The sequence below is a fragment of the Gopherus flavomarginatus genome, chromosome 7 (genome assembly GCF_025201925.1).
Source record: "Gopherus flavomarginatus isolate rGopFla2 chromosome 7, rGopFla2.mat.asm, whole genome shotgun sequence".
In the NCBI taxonomy this organism is placed as follows: domain Eukaryota; kingdom Metazoa; phylum Chordata; order Testudines; family Testudinidae; genus Gopherus; species Gopherus flavomarginatus.
The window spans coordinates 76,937,933-76,959,411 of record NC_066623.1 but is presented as its reverse complement, the minus strand read 5'-3'; positions in this window follow the sequence as shown (position 1 = coordinate 76,959,411).

Here is a 21,479-nt window from a genome sequence, read left to right as displayed (position 1 = left end):
GCTGCACAGTGCAAATGATGGAAGCTGATCCTAGTTGTCTGTGAAAAAAGATGCCAACAAAGTTAAAAGATAGATTGTATTAAAATGTAATTTGATTCATCCTACTGTACAGAACAGAGACTTGGCCAGCCACAAGGAAAGAAATATGTATGCTCTCCACTATGGACATGAAGATGTTGAGATGGTCAAATGGTTGGACTCTTCATGATATGAAACAAAATGAGATAGTAAGGGGTCTAATGTGACATGACCAGCAGAGACTAGAGAGTTATATAGGTAGGAGGGTCTTCGCAATAACTGTGGATAGAAGGAAACCAAAGTGGAGGCCAAAAACTCAATAAGTGGACTGGATATCAGTTCTTAGAGAGACTAATTTTCAAGACCAACAGGTGTCCTTCATGAGTTTTAGAAGAAGGCTTTAAAACAAGGCTTTTGCCAGCCCTGAATAGGGAAGTGTCAAGAAAGATTTTTATAAGGATCTTCTTCTATCAGTTTAAAAATTAAATTTTCATAAACCTTTACCCTTCTAGAAAAATTCCGTTCTCGAGTGCAATGCTATAAATCTTGGGTATCCCTGTTACCTTCAGTGGCGCCAAATGTCTATTCTTTGAATATTTCTGATGTAATGGAGAAAATCTTGCAAGAGAGCCCCTTCTTTTGAGATTTATTATTTTGTATTTCTTTATAGATTACTGCAAATTTACATGTGCTTTACAAACAGAGGGCAAATTCCTAACAGAAAGGAATTCCAGCCTGATTTTCAGATTAAAGGTTCTCAGATAAATTAAGATAAACTTTGAATAAGCATCTAGTAATTTGAATCAGACTTCCAAAACCATTGTGGTTTGTCCATTACTGGAAATAATAGTAAGAAACATCTCAAAACATTTCTCTGGAGTTGAGTCACATGACAGAACAAGAAGAATTCTTAGGACATTTACTATAAAGAATATCTTTTTTCCTATGTTGCGAAGCAACAATTCTGATCTGTTTTGATTATAACAGCAATGTTTATTTACAATACAAGTGCAGTCAGGAATGTTGTTACTGAGTACTAAATATGAATATGAAGAATGCTGAATTATTGTATTTTAAAGGTAAATGTGGAGCCTGTGACACCCTGCAGATGCCCCATTAATAAAGCTTCTTAGACATATATTCGGGCATTGTCATTGGCCTGCTGGTGACCTTGGGCAAGACATTTCCTCTCTCTATGGCTTAGTTTCCTCACCTGTAAAATGGGAATAAAGTGAAATGATAAAGAACTTTGATATCTTTGAATGAAAAATCACATTAAGAACCAGGGATGGTGATGCAGATTGAGAACAATTTATGGCCTCATATCACCATCACTTCTCTATGCCATTAAAATGAGACAGAGTGTGAGCTAGTGGATAGAACATTGGGCTGGGAATCAGGATACTTTGGTTGTTCCCAGTTGTGTCACTGGTAGGCTGGGTGACCTTGGGCAAGTCTCTCCCTCACTCTGTCCCTCAGTTTCCTCATCTGCGAAGTGGAGATAATGATACTAACCTCCTTTCTAAAACACTTTGAGATCTATGGATGAAAAGAGCTGTGTAACAGCTTGGTATTATGTAGCCTCTGCTGCAGTTACCCTGATATTATTACTCAAGTTAGCGTTGACTGAGCTAGATCAAAGCTAGCTTTGGTACCGCTATATGTGCTTCAATTAGTGTGCCCTTGCTTTCCAGAATGTGAGATCATTCAGAAAAAAGACAGACAGATTATTTATTGCTAAACATTCTTTTTTGCTACCAAAGATTTATTAGTTTTGCCTTCTTTCCCCACCCAATGAACGATGACCAATTCTGAACTATGAATAGGATGGGATACAGTAATATTTGGGAAGGAAATATATTGACATTCTTAAAAGATACATCAAGAAGCAAGTGACCCAGCACAAGAATGCTCTAGTATTTTTGCTACTGTTTTTGCTGAGTTGACTCACTGAGGTCTCACAAGACAGTCTATATCTTTGATATATCCAATCCTATACACTGCAAGTTGGGTTGGTAGAGTTTTTGAGAAAACATGTTTATGAGCAGAATGAGCTTTTGAATACCATATTGATGGGTGCTATATAAAAACTTAGGACAGAGAAAGAAATTGAGAGAAGTGGGATAATAAACTTAGAAAAGGAGAAAGATTTTATTTTTTTTCCAAGCATGGACATTTGTAGATATTTTCTTTTTTTCATTTTCAGCCTGCTATAAATCTCCTACTCAAGGACTATGTTTTTGAGACTAAATAAGACTTTTAATGTAGTGTTTGATTAATCATGAGGAGAAATAGTAGAATAGAAAAATATCACTATGGACTTTAATGTTTGTCAGTGTAATAACTGTCTATGGCCCTGCAAACATCATGTGCCTGACTTTATTCATGCGTGTTATTACACTGAAGTCGAGTGAAGTATCCCTATCAAACTCTTTTCTGATTCCTTTTCTGAATTTCTGTAAATCTGTTTTCACTATTATGAGGAATGATCCTGCAGTCCAGACTCCTGGACATAGTCCCTTTAAAGTCAATGTGGCTACTCACAGGAGAAATGGAGAACAGAATAGAGCCCATAGTAACTGATTTTATAGATTTTGTATGTATGGTGATACCTTTTCTGACAAATGACCAAATTAATTTAAAAAATGTTTAAAAACTAGTCAGTCCAAAAGGATTAAGAAATTTAGAAGTAGTCAGACTTGCCTGGCATGAATCCATTCCAGGCACACTCATAGACACAAGCAGTTTTGTAAAGGTCATAAATGTCTACCTGCAGACGAAAACAGAAAAATCTGAAGTGCCTTCTGAGGGTAAATTCGGATTATTTTTAGGTAGACACTAAAGCACAATCGGAAATACGCTGCCAAATCCCAGTCATTTGAACCAACAATGAAGATTTCAGTTCACATAGAATGACCCTTAGTCAGGCCCTCTGGCAAGAGCTGCTACCTGGCTAAGATTTGCTATAAACAGGCATCAGACATTCTTTGCAGATGTACTTCAAAATCCCTTGTGGCCCTACATAAAGAAAGCAGTAGATCTGTTTGTCTTGCAAAACCTTGGCAGGGTACTAAAAATTCTCAAACCGAACTAAATGAGACAGCAGAATTTTCCAGCCCTTCCAATTAACCCGTACAGCAAAGAAGACAACATAGGCAGGTGAAATGACTGCACAAAAAGCAAAGGGTCAGTCAGTCATGTCTCCTTCTAAGAAAAAATGTTACAGCTCAGTTACAGGACAACAGATATAGTTGGAATTATAATTGTGTGTGTGTCTGTGTGTGTGAGAGAGAAAGAGAGAGGCACCCCGTCCTGGGTTGTGAGAGATCAATCTTCTCCCAGGAGATCTTCTGTTCATTTAGATATCCATATGTTATGAGAGAGATATGCTGCAGTCAAAGAAAATGAGAGAGAGAAAATGGATGGATAGCTGAAGTGATAAAAGGATGGATGGATGAGTTAGAACAAGAAAATGTGTTAGTCTCATTGCTAATGGAGTCTTGTTTATGTCTAATATGCCATACAAAGTGCTTCAGGATGGTTTTCATTCATCCATGTGTATCACTGTGGTTCATTTGATTGTATTCTTGCCAGTGAACCAGACAGTTTTGTTTTCAATCCTACATCAGGACTTTATATTTTGGGCAGTTTGATGCAATATGGTGGGGAGTCAACTGCACTAGTAGAGATTCTGTTCTTTAAGGAAAAGCATATCTGTTTCAGGTGCAAGATAAAGAACCTGTAGTGACTTTTAAAGAGAGCAAAAGATATTTGTTTCTACTGGCCATCCTTACCTGTCTGGGTATAACAGATTCTAGTGTCCAAATTGTATGTGAGCATTTGGTGAATGAATAATACTTACTCAATTTGATTACATAGTCACTGCATTACTAGTAGTACCAGGCTGGTCTGCTCATTCAAGGGACTGTAGAGCCATGGAGAAGTCCTGGCCGAAGGAGAAGCCAAGTGTTGGGAATCAGCAGATCTAGCTAACCAGGAGTGACTCTCTGATTCTCAGCTAGGAGATATAAGTGAGGACTCACCCCTGCAAAATGGTGACGTCTAAGAGAGACAAATGCTTCCCTACAACAGCTAGAAAGCAAACTCAACCTTCTGCCCCTCCATCCTGTGATCCCCCTGTCGCTAGGCAAGGGCCACCATGACTCTTGTGCTACTGGAGGGAGAGGACCCTGCAGTATCTGTTCAGGGCAGGATTTTGTTACTTTTCCATTTTTGTTTTTGTTTTTTTGTGGTTGTGTAGCAGAAGAATAAAAGAGCCTGCATAAAAGGCTAAAAGAGAGTTGGGCAGGGCTGACTGTTTTGTCCCCAAGCTGGTGGACAGACCCAGCAGACTACACTAGTATTTAACTCACTGCTTCATAAGACACTTGCAGATACATTGGGCAAGACAGAAACCATATAAACCCTGTTCTGTTCATTCTCAAATGAAGAGTATCCCTGAAATCCTGCTAAAGTCAATGGAGTCATGTAAGTCTGTTCTAAAACTGAACATTCCATTTTCTTCACTATTTCTCCAAGTTTTGCCTTTGATAAATGACATGACTCCTCTCACATTTTCACAGGTTCTCCCCTGTTTGCATATTTCTTTGGCTCTGGCTTTTGGATTTATACTGCACTGGCACATACCAACCAAGTGTCATGACATACAAAAAAGTCAAAACAAAACAAAAATCCAAGTTTGAACATAGGAGTAGCACATATTACATAAGTACCTCAGTGTGTTAGGTGCTCTGTATACACAAAAGAAACCTGGTCCCTCTCCCAAAGATTGCAACTTAGGAAGAATTTTACAGTCTAGAAAGAAGTAAACGTGTAAGTTCAACTTTGAAAAAGACATTCCTGAATCCTTCGGTTTAAACAAGAGTATATGACTATGAGACTTGAATATGTCTCAGCAGTCCCTCATTACAAGATATGTCCTTCATCCAAATCTATGATAATGATCCAAACTTAGTTTTGTAAGAGACAGGTATAAGATGCAAAATTTGTGTTTGAATCAAAAGCATGCTATAATGCAGCGGTGTTCAGAGTTAGGGTTCCTGTTTCATCCATTATTGAAATACAGACTGTCATGGTATAATTCCCCACTCTGAACCTTAGCGTCCAAAAGACGGGGTACCAGCATGAATTCCTCTAAGCTCAATTACCAGCTTAGTACTTGTAGCGCTGCCACCAACCAGGAATTCCACTGCCTGGTACACTCCGGTCCTCACAAAACCTTGCCCAGGGACCCCCAAGACCCAGTCCCTCTGGATCTTAACACAAGGTAAGTAAACCCTTTCCCTCACCGTTGCCTCTCCCAGGCTTCCCTTCCCTGGGTTACCCTGGAAGATCACTGTGATTCAAACTCCTTGAATCTTAAAACAGAGAGGAAAATTCACCTTCCCTCTCCTTCTTTCTCCCCCTCCCAGACTCTCCCTGAGAGAGAAAGTAGTCCTAACACAGAGACCCCCTTCCCTCCTTTCTTCCCACCAATTCCCTGGTGAATTCAGACCCAGTCCCCTGGGGTCTCACGCCAGAATAAAAAAACAATCAAGTTCTTAACAAGAAAAGCTTTTAATTAAAGAAAGAAAAAGCAGTAAAAATTATCTTTGTAAATTTAAGATGGAATAGGTACAGGGTCTTTCAGCTATAGACACTGGGAATACCCTCCCAGCCTAAGTATACAAGTACAAATTAAAATCCTTTCAGCAAAATACAAATTTGAACTCCTTCCAGCCAAATACGCATTTGCAAATAAAGAAAACAAACATAAGCCTAACTCACTTTATCTACCTAGTACTCACTATTCTGAACTTATAAGCGCCTGTATCGGAGAGATTGGAGAGAAACCTGGCTGCACGTCTGGTCCCTCTGAGCCCCCAGAGTGAACAACAACCAAAAACTAACAGCACACACAAAAATTTCTCTCCCTCAAGATTTGAAAGTATCCTGTCCCTGTTTGGTCCTCTGGTCAGGTGACAGCCAAGCTCACTGATCTTGTTAACCCTTTCCAGGCAAAAGAGATATGAAGTACTTCTTTTCTATTAACTCTTACTTATCTGTTTATGACACAGATGAACTGCAAAATTTGGATCTAGATCTTGGTTCATATTCCAATTTCCCCAGAGTTCAAGAACGTTTGAATCTGAGGTTTTGGTTCTGGTCCCGCTTAGTGTTATGTTATCATATTTCTATTATTGGGCATTAGACTAGATGACCTTTGCAGTCCCTTCTAACCCAATGATTCTATGATTCATTAGTTAGGTAAGAAAAATGCATCATGAAATTAATATTACTAAAAAAAAATTGAGTATATCTTTTCTCATATGATTATATGATGTAAATCAGGAGAACTCCACTGAAGTCAAAGATGTTATGCCAATGCAATATTGTAGTAAATGAGATTAGAATCAGGCCAATTATTTATAATAATTGAATAATGATTAGCTCTTGCATTCCACTTTTCCTCTTTAAAGCTAATTAATGTTCACCACATCCTTGTGAGATAGATAAGTATTATTATCCCTAGTTTACATAAAGACAGATTGATGCAGAGAAGTTAAGTGACTTACCAATGGATGCAGAGGAAGATGTCAAACTGTAAAATTCTGTGGTTAGCTGCATCCCATATCATTTTAAATGTTTTGTTTTTCTATATTCTTTATGTCCTAGCTTTGGCTAATTCTTTATTGTGTCTTGCATTTGTGTACTTGAAGGGTGATAAATTTGTTAACGCAGATCACATAACCTCATAGAATAGAATCTGTGAATGGTTATTTCTGTTGCTTTCTACAGATTTAAAAACACCTCAACAAAAGTGAAACATAAGTATTCATTTTGAAATTTTTTAAACTCACAAATTTCTTATCTATTTCTTAGGATTTTATCTCAGTGCTAAAAAACTAGCTGATTAAATCAGTTAGAAGGTGTCATTTACCTGTTGCTTGTCTTTCACACTCTACGGTTCTGTGTATGTATATATAGTATGCCTCTGTGCTTTTTCTATGGCTTTTATTACTACTGTATGTGCGTCACCTAATTTAAAACAGACTTGCTGCTGTTTTCAACTATAATATAGTTGTGGACTTAGTCTATGAGATTGAAATTACTGCTCAAAATGTGATACTGTGATGCTAGACATTCCAACCAGGCCATCACAGACAGGAATGTGCATTTGTCTGGGCAAGCATTATAGACCTAGGGGTTCTTAGCTCTAATAATGACCGCATGTGTCTACTGAATTCCATTATTTTTATTTCAGCAGAAATGGACATTTTTAAAGCAAAGAAGCAACTGGATTAGCATGGCTCTGTGACTGCAGTGTAAACAGCTGAATTTCCCACTGTGCAAACACAGGAAAAAGTCCTCAAAGCAATAGTGAAAACAAGGATAAAACATCCAAAGCATGGAAACCCCTGGAGGCCTGGTATACTGTACAATTCAAGAGAGATGTCTAACTGTCCCTCATAAATTACACATCAACTAGCAGGGAGTAACTCCTACTGAAAAAACCTTTATGATGTCAGAAACTAAGAAAGCTCTCACTCCCACATCTACTTGTGATGTTTGATTGTCTCTGTTAATAAAGTGTATGCAGTAAATTCCTAAATCTTTCTTTAAAGACTTTCTAAGTTTAAAATTAAAGATTGTCTCTCCCAATTTCCAGCCCCATTTCCATTTCCTGATATAAAGCAGGAACTGGGATGTGTTGCTCTGACAGTGTCAAGCACAAGGCATCAGAGCAGCCACAGGAAGCTGACACATAGAGACCCACCTGCTAGGCTGAAACTCTGCTTGTGGGGAAGTGATATTTTCCTCTCCTCTCAGGAACAAGTCGGAGTGGGGAGGAGGTTCCAGCTCTAGAGTCAGAAGACAGACATGGAGAGGAGTCTATGATCCTGCTACTTGCCTCGAGATGTGGGCTGAGAGGTGCCAAGGCTGTTGGAAGTCCTTTGGGGGAAAAAAGCCGCTTGTAAAAAGCTGGGCTTTGGAAGCAGAGAAACACCTTTTTCTGAGCAGCTCCTTCCTCTACCTGTGGTAGCTGCAGAAGGCCCCACATTGGCACTCGTACACAGAGATGCACATAAATGCCTCCAGTTATCACTGCCAGGGACAGGAGTAACTAAGCAAGGCCTTCTTCAGCCTCTGTGGGCAGTGGAAAGAGTGACTTCTTGAAGTAGAGCAGACCCTAATATGGGGAAAAGCATTTTCCCTGATATACCAGATAGGCTGCAGCAACTTGCAAAAGTACTCGCAAAGGCACCAGCCCCTGGCTCATGCAGTTCTCCGATTATCTTATAGGGCTACAGACCCACTCCTCAACTCTATTCCTCAGCAAGCTGGTTGTTTGAGTTGGGAGAATATTACTTACCTATAGGCAGAGTTCCAGACTAGGAGCTGGGACTCTGCCTGTCAGCTTCCTGCCACTGTTCTGATGGCCCTGCTGCTTGTGACAATTTACATAGACGATGCCTCAAGGCAGAAAGTGGAGTTGGAGCAGATGCTCAAGAGAGTGGTGCTCTAATTCAAGAGTTACAATGTTATGGTATTACAACTTGGCATTGAGGGTGTCAGATAGGGAGTGAAAAATAGGTCTAGGGTACTGCCATGGTCAATCCTGTAGAAGAATGTAAGAGAAAGGACAAAAATAACATGCTGATTTGGGTCCATTTGATCACCAATGTAAAATTTATTTCCAATGTAATAAGTTTACTATGCGGTAAGTCATGAGCCCCACAAAATTCAGTAAGCTGATGGTTTAGATCAGTTGTTCTCAGCCTTTTCCATTCTAGTACTCCCCCAGGGCTCCCATCCCATCTTTCGAGAAATTAGACAGGATCCTCCTCCCAGTTAACAGTATAGGAAGGGCAGGGTTGTCTCAACCCTCAGTAGAGCTTGTGAGCTTCATGTTAAAAGCCCATGGTTTAGATAATACATCCACATTGACACAGATATATTACCCATGGCCCTGACTCTCCTTTGGCCTGCGTTTATAATTCCTTGCATACATATTATTGCAGACTAACCCTCTCAGAAACATACCGCTACACTGCAGACCCCCTGCAAAGGCTCATGCCTTTTGACACTTTACCACAATGAAACCACACCAGATCTGCTGCCTGTGGGAAGCCTGGCAGGAAAAAAATTTGGCAGCTTCTGAGGATTGCAACGTTACGCTTTCAATAAACAAAATCATTTGTAGAATGGATCTTTTCAGGTTAACAAACTGAAAACTCCTTCATGTCTGAATCTGCTATGTGTCAGATTTGTTTTGATAGCTTAGCGGTGAAACTCAGTAGGCTATGTCAGGTTAACTATGCATTTAAGAAGTTTAACAATAGTTTAATGTTATCCAATAATTTTTGACAATGTTATTTGTTATGTGTTTGTGTATTTGAGGACGAGGACAGGAGGTTGTTGAAAAACCAATACGGTACCTCTCAATAAAGTTTTAGTCTGGTAAAGTTTGTTTTTTGCATTGGTCAGTAACTGATGGTTGTTTTAAAAGCATGCATTATGCAATAGGTAATTAGTTAACTGTTACTTGATAGTAACTAATTTTCCATTCTTGTGTGTTTTTGTTATATATGTCACACACAGATTTTAGCCCTATTTTTTAGAAAAGTTGGATATGTAATTGGGTGCCCAATAAATGCATTCATTTACCAGTACTATTTATACAAATCAAATCATTGTAAATATCCACAATTAGTGGGATACACACACACGTATATGTGCATAATCACAACCCTGAATATTTAACATTTACCAGTACGCTATTTCATGATCTAACTGCAAATTTTCAAATTATAAGCTTTATAATAATCCTCCTTTTTTTCCAGCCAAGATTATGTGTATAGTAGTTATTTTCAAGGCCACATTTTTCCACTGTGTTAGCTGTATGAAAGTAAAGCTTTATTGTAAGGTTATATATTTAGAGAAACTCTACAAAATTGTCTCATATTAATAGATCCTAAGCATTCCTGGGAGGTGGCACAGCATATTACCATGTGACTCTGCTGCCCTTGAAAAGGCATAATTTGATCTTCATAGTTTTTAAAAAAAATTCTCTGGTAGTTACAGAGAACAAGAGACCACAGTTCAGCTACTCAAGCAGAGAGCTGGGCTGAGGACCACAACGATGCTGACTTGTGAGTTTCAGAATGTCAATGAGAGAAGCAAAGGGCTTTTTTTCTTGGAAATTGGTTCCTCAGTGAAGAACTGGCATATTGGTCATAGGAAAGTGTTCTCAGTGGGTTTAGGGCTTCTGTGGCAGAGCTGCCTGTCAGCATCAATAGATGCCTTTGTACAGGGAAAAAGGAAAGGGGGAAGGAGGGAGAAGGAGTGAGCAGTTCACTAGTATGTGAGCTAAGAGCAGTGATAGACAAACTTCTAAAAGGATAAAGCTCTGAATCTTGAATCTACAAAAGAGAGCTAGAAATCCCATGAGAAAATACTTTCTTGAAAGATTTTCAGCACCCTGACATCTGGTACTGGATTGGTATACCTCTTAGATAACCAAGAAGAAATAGTAGTTTAGGTCTTTTCACAAAAGGATTCAAATTTTCTACAAGGAAAAGGATGCCTGAAGAGTTCAAAGGAAGACAGATGGACACTCTCTCATACTCTACATAGGGCTTCCCATCTGCAGATTCTGAGCAAGAGGAAGGATACCAAGGGGCCAGATGTTGATCTCAGCTACACCAGTGTAAATCCAAAGCAGCTGTCTGTGAAATCATTGGCGTTACCCAAGAGTCACATCACCGAACTTTGTCCCACAAAAGGTCCATTTGAAGGAGAGTATCCTTTTAAGAACAAATTTCATTAACTACATTTCATGTTTGCTGTAGCAAATAATATTCAATTTATCACTCAAATGAACATCAGTAGATGTTGTTTGTAGCTGTGTTTGTGCACTACTTTTTTAAAAAAAGGTTTTTGGTCTCATAAATTAATTTTGTACCTAACTGTATAATAAATGTGATAATCTAAGGGCTTGTCTGCACTTGAAATACGACAGTAGTACAGCTGCGCTGCTGTAGCGCTTCAGTGTAGACACTATCTACGCTTATGGGAAGGGTTCTCCCACTGGCATAGTTAATCCACCTCACTGAGAGGCAGTAGCTAGGTCGGTGGAAGAATTCTTCCTTTGACCTAGTGCTGTCTACACTGGGGGTTAGGTTGGCTTAACTACTTCACTCAGAGGGTGTGGATTTTCACATCTGTGTGTGATGTAGCTTGGTTGACATAACTTTTTAGTGGTGATCAGGCCTAAGAGCTTTTTGACCACATCATATTAAAGTTTATTAAACTGTTTGGAATAGTTAGATGATGTGGGATCATCTCCTGAACAGATATTAACCAATTAAGAAACAGTGCCCTATGGGCAGACCTGTCTCACCCCACTAGTGGTCTAGACAAGTGACTCTTTGGAACACAGCCTGCAGCACAGAAAAAGTGAACCAACCTCGGAGACTGACTATGAGAAATGCCCTGAATGTCCCTGAGAAATTCATATGGGTGAGTACTGAAGGGACTTTGCAACTGAGGCTGTGTGACAGATACTGAATCACCCAGGAGAATAAATAAGCACAAGACCAAATGGATAAACAAAAAGATAAAAAAATCTTTATGGTGAAACAGAGTTAATGCAGAGAACTTCTACCAGGATGCTGTGCATGTGGTCTTCTTGCTCCATGAATAGCCCATGCACCTGACTACTGATTGAACAGATGTTACATACAAATGCAAATGGCCAGGATGTAATAACTTCTGAACAAAGAGCTTAGCACATTGAACTCCTCTTCATTTTCAGTGACTTTTTGAAATCTTGTAACTGCTGGATTGAAGTAAATACCTTAACTTTATTTAGAGCCTGACGGTAGGAATAGGCAAGTCTCCAGCAAGTGAGGCATGTGACTTATGGTGCTGAATGTCTCGTCCCCAATTTCTACCTCATTAAGCACAAATATTAAAAACAAACAGTTTCTAATGGTTTTTTCCATACTTTGTAGATTCATAATGTAACTGTGGCTGTCAGAAGAGCTGTATGTAAAGTATTTGCAAATGCAGCAAAAGCAATAAATTTTGACTTAGCCCTGGGTTGTTGGGGTTTTTTTATACCACTTTTGAGGAATGACATTGGGACTAAGGCTCCATGTAGGCAAAACCTTGTGATTGCTCTGAGCTCCTTGCAGGACTGGGCCTAAAATTGCATCAGCAATGGAGTTGATTCATCATGTTAGATACTATCCACTTCTTCAGTGATCTCACCTCTTACTATTCATCACTGATCTCTCACTTTTATGGTTATCTTAGAACATTTTTGTAGAAGAGACTATACTTTTTAAAGAGAAAGGTTCCTAAACAGAGATGACTCCGCAACTAAATCAAGCACCCAAAACCCCTTGTGTGTTGAACAAGTTTGGATATGCATCTAAACTTTGCTGCACAAACCTAGCTCTAGTTCTCACTAAATAATAGCTCCAGCATGAATAACTGTGCTTTTATGTAGAAGCACAGATTAATGAAGAATTCACTAAATTACAAAACTAGAGCCAAATCTTAGCTGGAGAACCACACAAGCATATACTTGTGGAAAAGAGTAATTATAACTAATCATGGTATGCACCTTTTAAAGACCTCAGTTCTGCCTAAACCCATGACATCTGGATAGTCAACACTGTGGATGCTGCAGGAGTGAAACAGATTAGCAGCAATACAGTGGCACTGTTTGGGCAAAGGGGATGATGTACGCATATGAAAAGCAGTAAAAGTCTATATGTCTCACATATCATGTGGCTGGTCTTGCTCATATGTGAATAAATTGCCAGAGAAGGAATAAATTGTATGACTAGGTGTGTCTGATAACTAAGCAGTTTTGGGTGCCCCATTTCACTTATTTAGAGATAGCCATGCTGTCAGACAGAATTTGGACTTAAAATAATGCTGCTGTCACTGCATAAATTTGTAATATATTTGTAATGGGAATCGAGTATTTGGCCACAAATTATCCCACTCAAACCATATTAAAAAATAAAACCACTTTAAAAAGTCTAATTTAACCCGAAGTAATGCCTTACGTTCAAAAAATAACATAAACCTGTACAACACTAACCTGATTTCTTCATTAGTAGTTACCAAAACAATAAATATCAAAGACCTTTCAATCAATCTGCTTTAAATCAGGTTGACCTTTATTTCCCATTAAGCCTTCAGATGCTTTTGTTGTTTACACAACAGTAGACTAATGTTTTTGGACACCCAGTATCCACTTTGGCATGTCTGAAAAAACAAAAGCTGTAGTTTACTTGTGGGTTTACTGAGAAATGTACCATCATTGCAGCAGGCTAGTTATTTACTCTCATTCTAACACCATATAAGCAAAGTTGTCTATCAGGATGGTGTTAATTTTGTCTCAAAAGAAAAAAAAGGTAAGAATAATATAAACAAAAACTTTAGTTTTTATATCCATTATAAAGTTATGTCAATATTTTTGTTCATATTATGGAGGCATTCGTAGCAACTCGACAATCATGGTTATATTGAGATTTATATTTAAAATGGGAATAAAAGCCCTCTCTTTTACATGGTAATGGTTGAGTTTAGTCTCCAAATGTAACCAGACAATAGTATATGGAACAACTGAATTTTAAATGTAATTTTTTTAGTAAAATATTTACTAATTTGGTCAATGGAAATGTTTAATTGTGATCTCTTTTTGAAAATTGCCCTATTTTTCTCAGATTTGTTTGCTAATCAATCACAATTATCGCAAATTCCAACCATAAACACATACAAGCCAAGCGACTCCGGTCTTCAAGGTTGGCAGCCTGCCTCCTTGCCTCCTGTTACACTCTTTACATAGAGCAGGGAAGGAGGCTGGGTAGTGGCAGGCAGTGTGGGAATGGGCTGTGGGCCCCCCCATGAGACATGAGGAAGTATGTGGGGGTTAGCAGGGATGTACAGGTAGCTTGTGGAGGAAGAGGCGGTGTGCATGATGAGGTTCATAACTGTGCAGGGACATGAGATGTGGGGACTCAAGTGCCTGTGTATCATGACATCAAGACTTCAAGAGCTCCCCCAGTGCTTATGTCTCACTGCCCAGTGCAGTGAGTCAGTGGCTCCCTGTAGAGCTCTTCAAACCTGAATGTTTCACTGCAAAGACACCCCCACTCTGATCCACACACAGAACCCTATTTTCCTTAGCTCAGGTACCCTAACTAAATCCCTCTTCCACCTCATAGTCCCCCACAACTCCAGTCAATCCCAATCACTACTAACTGTCCCTGCCTCTCTATTTGCCCTCATGTACTCTTTATGCCCAGTGCCCCCAAACACCTCTTCTGGGCTGCCTACCTCCAGAGGCAGAGGAGGTGAGTAAGGGTGAGTAGGATGAAGGGACATGGGAGAGAACAGGGATGTGTGCCCAGGTAATGAGACAGGGAATTTTTCCAGGGGATGGGGACTGGTATGTGGGAATTGTGCAGAATGGGAGATTGGGAAGGTGTGGGGGGACTTCTAACTACCCTGACATTAGGAAGTTTTTCCTAATGTTCAACCTATACAACAATTGCTGCAATTTCAGCTAATTTCTTCTTGTCCTATCCCCAGAGGTTAACAAAAATAATTTACCTCCCTCTTCCTTGTACTAACCTTCCCTCTTATCTGATGACATCTTACTTTGCTTAAGAGCTTTTGATGAGGACCTTGTCAAAGGCTTTCTGAAAATCTAAGAATACTATATTCACTGCGTCTCCCTTGTCCACGTGCTTGTTTGCACCCTCAAAGAATTCTAATAGATTGGTGAGGTATGATTTCCCTTTACAAAAGCTGTGTTGACTCTTCCCCAACATATCATGTTTATTTACGTGTTTGATAATTCTGTTCTTTACTAGAGTTTCAACCAATTTGCCTGATACTGAAATTAGGCTTACCAGACTGTAATTGTCAGTATCATCTCTGGAACCCTTTTTTTTTTAAATTAGCATTACATTAGCTTTTCTGCAGCCATCTCTTAGAAAGACTGATTTAAGTGATAGGTTACAGACCACAGTAGGTAGTTCTGCCATTTCATATTTGAGTTCCTTCAGAACTCCTGGCTGATTTCTATCTGGTCCTGATGACCTACTACTATTTAATTTATCAGTTTGTTCCAAAACTTCATGTATTGACACTTCAATCTGGGAAAGTTTCTCAGATTTGTCACCTGAAAAGAATGGCTCAGGTATGGGAATCACTCTTACATCCTCCGCAGTGAAGGCCAATGCAAAGAATTCATTTAGTTCCTCCACAACAGCCTTGTCTTCCTTGAGTGCTTCTTTAGCAAACAGAGCTTCTAATAGCAGTCTGCTCACCTTTCATCTATTTGTTGTTTTTATAATGCTTTGCCTTTGGTAGCATTTCTTTTTTAGGATAATGGCAGCAGTAGTTTATAGGGAGATAAAGATACCCCTCTACTGCCAATAAGTGGATATTGAGTTACTAAGAGTTCTGGAATTCACTCTTGGCATTTCTTTTGGTTGGGGATTGTGCTAGTCTGGTCTCAGTTTTAAGAACGTATGAACTGACATACAGGAACAGACCATCTGTCCTGGTATCCTGTCTGATCATGACCAGTGCCAGATGATTCAGAGGAAAGTGAAAAATCTGCCATAGATGGTAGTATGGTCATTAAAATAGATGTTGAGTAAAATTTTCAAAAGTATCAAGGTAATTTAGAAGCCTAAGTCCCATTTTCAAAAGTGCCCAAGTCTCCTTGTAAATCAATGTGATTTAGACTCCTAAGAGCCTAAGTCACTTTTGAAAATAGGATTTAGGGTCCTAAGTCACCTGATTACTTTTAAAAAAATTTCCAGTTGCTGTTTGGGAGCTATTTGGAGGGAGTTATATGGTAGATTCAGAATGCAGAAAATGTTTGATTTATAACCACAGAATATCTATTCAAGGATATTACTATGCAGTTTTCTTTGTTTTGTATTATTATTCAGTTAGTCCCATTAAGTGGAAAGATGTTTTCTCTAGAGCCTGTGACAAACAGTAGTTATTCAGCTAACTATTGGCATATGTTCTTGAAATGCCTGCCCAAAAGATGACCTGTAGACTAAACAGAATCTGTGGAATCTGTTGCTTTTCTTAGATGAACTGAAGAATTCATGTTTAAAAAAAAAAACAGGTAGCAGTACTAGTCTTTTTTACTTTGCTTAACACCCCCCCACATTTAAGCAACCGGGTTGTGAGATGTGATTGTCTCAAGCAGCCTCTGTTTATAGTACATTCAGCAATCTCTAGCCCTAGGCAAAACTACAGTGTGCCATCCTGGTGCTCATAGATCTAGGCAGATTTGGCCTGGCAGTCCTTTTATCATGATGGAGAGGCAGCCAGACCAAATTTAAATGAGTGGTGTTGCAACTGGGCCAACAGAGTCACAATGCCATTCTAATTGGATTCAACAGTCCCTCTGTTATGACACAGGGATGTCCAGGCCAAATCTGCTGACCTAGGCAGCTTCCTTGTTCACCTGTAGCTAGACTAGCCCCCAACTGTATATAGATCATAGGACTTCTAGGACCTGATTTTTAAAGACACTTCAGTCTGCCCTCTGATTTTACACCAACAATTAATTCCACCCACAAAAGTGTCCTCATAATTAATTGTGAGTGCAAATGCTAGCATTTAAGCATCTAACTCCTCACAAATCAGATAGTGAGCCCCATATTTAATTACAGGTACAATGTATAAAATTATGCTTGGAAAATTAATTACTTGATTTTGAAAAATAGCCATTGATGTCTTACTTCCTAAGGTCAATGTTCACTTTTTATATTTGTAAATTAGGCAATGGATGATTTATATCAGGAAAATGGATCAAGCCACAAATGTTCCACAGCCAGGTACTGCAGCTTCCTATCGTATTAACTGAATTGTGTTCTTTAATAGCCTAATTAAATGTAGACATGCAGGATTTTTACACAAATGCCATTTTATATCACAGTAAAACATGAGAGAGACTTCACAGTCTTAATTAGGACACCTGAAATCTAGGAAACTTCATGTAGTGCAGTGTTTGGCAATTCACTTATTTAGTGGTGCTAATGGCAGGAAACACCCCACACCTGACAACTGAGAATTTGTTTCCAGGTATAAATCACCCAAATGAAAAACAGGACAATCTGGACCACTGCATGGTAGATACAGAGACTGGCAAATGAATACATTTGATTTCTTTTATTTAAAAAAACATTGGCCACATTTACAAGTCTAAAATGGAATTTGAAATCAGTGAGGAATTGTTGAGGCAAAAGTGGAGTTAGGAACAGTAGTGTATTACATTTTAGCCCAGTACAGAAGTCAGGGAGGCTTAATTATTACTGATCTCAGATATCATAGATATGGAATATCATGTAGAAAATCTAAGGGCACCATCAAGGTGGTATGCAGCTAAATAAGGACCAAAATTTTGCTCTCAGGCAATGGCAATTGTCTATATGCACTATAGGATTGTCATGGTTTTAATGTAAAACCATCATAATGTATGATGTAAAACCTGTGTGATCATTTTCTCATTGAAACTTTACAAGCAAGAATAACAAAAAATATTGTCCAGCAGAAAAAACTTTATGCCCAGCTCTCTTTTTTCGAGTTCCTAACAGTCATTTTTTCTACTCATTTTTCCTGCCACCACACATTATTCTGCCTTTACAGTCATAGTCAAAATTTACATCAATATCTGCTACAGCTGTAGCGATGTATTCAGATTAGAGTCTATATTTACTCTTTAGAATGCCATTCATTCTACATTTCTTGTACTAATATTTTCTAGGCAGCTAGTAGCAATCAGTAGGAGTGTAAAATATTTAGGATGAAACTGAAACCTTCTAAAAATTCAAGGTTTATTCTGCATTTCATGGTTAACTTGGAAATTGATCAAATCAAGCTAAAGTATGTAAATATTTTCAGCAGGAATGGGATGATAGTTTAGTGAGAATAAAGTTGAGTGGTCCATTTTTGAGCCAAAAGGATCTGATTCCAAGTAAGAAGGTCCTATTATCTAGCAATGATGGCTTTTGCATACACAGCATCTCTAATCTCTAATTCATTGTAATCTGGGTGATTTCTAATCAGACTGGCATTTTTAATACAGTGCCATGGATAAAAAAAATACAACTTGCACAGCTATAGTAACAATGTGGTCATCTGTAGTGAAATTTCAATCTGAATAAACACAGAAGGAGCTTAACTGCTTTGTAACAGTCATATTAAAAATAGAGCATATACATCAGTTCAGAAATCCAAGTACACAGAAAAATCTTCCTGTAGTCGCTTTTCATTGTCATTTAAGAAAGTTTCCACTCCAGAAAAAGATAATTGTGTTCTGGCTTCCCTACTAACAGACTTCCCTACTATATTCTCTTACGACAACAGCAGTTTTACACGTCCCTATACTGGATTTCAGTTCAGAGGAAGGGCTGATAGAAGTAGAGGATGGGTGTGAGGATCCACAGGCCTGGAACCCAGGTCTGCTGAGTCTCAAGCAGCTGTCATACCTACACCACCATTCAATAGATCTGATGGTGTAGGAGACAGCAACCTTAGGAACCTTAATTGGTGGTGTTTACTGAGCTCTCAATTGGCTTAGGCATGCTATTTAAGCCTGGAGGAAACACCTGGAGACTGTCCGTATGCAACTAGGAGGCTTGTAGGCTTGCTTCTGTAAACAGACCCTGCTGTGTTCCTGATACCTTGCCTCATTCCTAGGTTCCAGGTCCCCTGGCCAGCTCCTTGTCCTTCACTCTGTCTCTGATCAACTACCCCTGCCTCAGCAGACCTGTTTGGCTTCTGACCCAGCACAGCTCATTAACTATGACCTGACCCTTTGGCATGACACCAAAACAGACTGTGGCTTCCAGCCATGAGGGGCTTCCAACCCACAGTTGGGATCCTGACTATGACATATGAGACACAAGAGGCAGATGGTTCTTTCTATCCAATCTTCCTTTTTTTAATTCCCAGATTACCCTTTCTGAGACCTCAGATAGCGCCTTGTTTGAATGGCACCTCTCTATACATTTCCTCTGTAAGGACTAAATTAATCTGTTGTCTATAGTACACTGCCATAGCAAGGCTCTGGAGGCACTGTGCCTAAGGAAGGCATAACACCTCTGGGAACACTGGTTGCTCTCAACCTGATGAATAGTCCCTTGCAGATATTCTCTTTTGTTTTCTCTTAGTTCCGGTAATACTAGAACCCAGACTCAAAACTACCTGCCAGTTTCAGTGGCAGCCTTCCTTCTTTGAAGAACCAATGTAATAGGTGTTCAGTTCTGCAATGAGAGAAGAAATTGTGAGAAATGATGTGGCTCCACTGCACAGAATTTACATAATAATTTAAAATATGTTATTTCTTTAAAGCTTTGCTAGAATCTACATAATTAATTTAGACAGATGGAATGAGATGTTTTTCAGTGCAGGTTACTTTTGACAAACTGAATAGCTGAGCTCAATGCATTTCAAAAAAGTGTCCACTCCCTTAACAGACCAGAGCAGCCAAACAATGGAATACTTTCTGAAAGAGGAAATGGCACCTCTTGTGGAACAAGCAAGTGTGGACAGGCTGGCTCCTTGGGCTGGGCTCAATCTGCTCAAAAAGTGTTAGAAAGCAGCAGAGAATCTGTAAAATGGGAGGGTTCAAGCCTGAGAGCAGTTTGAAGAACTATTTTAAAAGGGGTCAAACACCTTATTGGAAGTCTTTTCCAAAGAACCACTCCTTGGAGACAAAGTATCCACCATTTTCATGAGATTGTATTCAAATAGACCCTGATGTGCTCAAGCTGTACCTACTCTATTCTGCAATATGGATTACAGGGGTGTGAATTTCAGAGTGCACCAAAATGTTGCACTGTAACTGCCCCATGTGGACACTGCTGGCGTGAACTAAAAGGTTCCTAGTTCAGGTCAACATAGTCCTCTTTTAAACAGGAATGCCTTAATACAAACTAGGCATTTCTTAGTTTGTGCCAGCAGTTTCCACATGGAGCAGTTACAGTGCAACATTTGGTGCGCTCTGCAGTTCACACAGCTGTAGCCCATACTGTGTCACAGTGTAGACAAGCTCTTAGTTAGGTACCTAAAACATGGTTCTAACTTGTCACTTACAGCCTATGTAAATACCTCCAAAAAGTTCTCCAAAATATGGTGTGTCTTTGCTGAGTGAAACGTGAAATGAATCTCTGCCAAAGATGTGTGCTATGCCACTAAGGAAATTAGAAACAAGTAGGATCTGGCTGTGTGCATAATATGATACGTGTGGAAAATTGCCATCCCCGTCTGTTCATAAAACTTAGTCTTCAATGTTAATGGCAGTAAAACCAGAGGAAAGTGCTTGGAAGAAATACAGTATGACACAAATCAGAATTGTTTTTAAGCTTTGAAAGTAAATTGGCTGCTGTGTGATCTTTGTTAACTCCAAAGATTTAAAATGCAGTTTGAAAGGGTGTTTTTCAAAATTGCAGAGGGCTGTGATGCCAGATCATGGCTCATCATATGTGCCTACATAGGATTAAGAGGACATAAAATGTTCCTCTTTCTTCCCTGTTCCAGCTACCCACATTATGCCATCTAATAAACATCACACCAGCCAGTCTAATCAAATCAAAACTTACTAAAAACTAAAACAGTAAAAGGGGATGAAATTCTGTTCCTTGCAAGTACAAGTATCCTCAAAACCTTAATTTGTGTGATTTTGTGATACCATTTCTCACTGTGTCATCTCATGTCATATTGAAATGAGGTTCTAATCCATTTTTCAGTAATGCCAATAGAAAGATTCCCATTAATTTTAATGGGAGCTGGACTGTGTCTCTGGAGTGTAACTCTTTTGGACAGGGATCCTGCATTCTTAAATCAAGACTGGCTGCCTAAAAAAGATACTGTAACTTAAACAGAAATTCTGGGTGAGATGTAGAAATTACTGGCTCAGGCTCTATGGTCTGTGTTTTACAGGACGTCAGACTAGATGTTCTTTGTAACTCTGACAGACCAGGTGCCAGCTCCTGCCAAAGATTTAGGCCTCAGCCTAGCACTGACAAATTCATTGCTCGAAACCTGTCTGTTTCCTCTGTATGTTAGCATGGTTAATATGGGCATTGAACTTACAACACTGTGTTTTGTATGAAACACTTCTAAATTGCTGCAAGCATTAATCTCACTTAAAAGATCTTTATCTTATTGTAGATGGGTTCAGCTGCAGCTTGTCCCTCCCCGGGGTGGCAGGTAACCACACCGCCTCACTACATCCATCCAGTTACGTTGGGGAACTAGTCTGGCCATGGGATCTCATGCCACGGCAGCGATAGAGGCAAAACAAACGGGTACTCCCATCTGGTTGGCGGTCAACAGCAAGTCCCACACTCAGGTCCTCGGACAGGGACAAAGCAAACTATTAAAAAACAAGCCCAGGC